Here is a 222-nt window from a genome sequence, read left to right on the forward strand (position 1 = left end):
GTGATACAAAAATGTAGACTGTTATGGGCTTTAGCCTCTTTCAGAAAGTTTTACAAAAAAAAAAAAAAACATCAACAATAAAAATAAAAAAAAATAAACAGAGATAGATCACAAATAAATATTAGTAACAATCACTACACTGCACGAAAAAACGAATGTTTTACATCACTGAGGGGGAGTGTTTTTTAAAGTTTTGGAGGAGTTGTATTAATGTGGGGTCGT

This window comes from Nicrophorus vespilloides, unplaced genomic scaffold (assembly GCF_001412225.1).
Source record: "Nicrophorus vespilloides isolate i.1.1-1 unplaced genomic scaffold, Nicve_v1.0, whole genome shotgun sequence".
NCBI lineage: Eukaryota > Metazoa > Arthropoda > Insecta > Coleoptera > Silphidae > Nicrophorus > Nicrophorus vespilloides.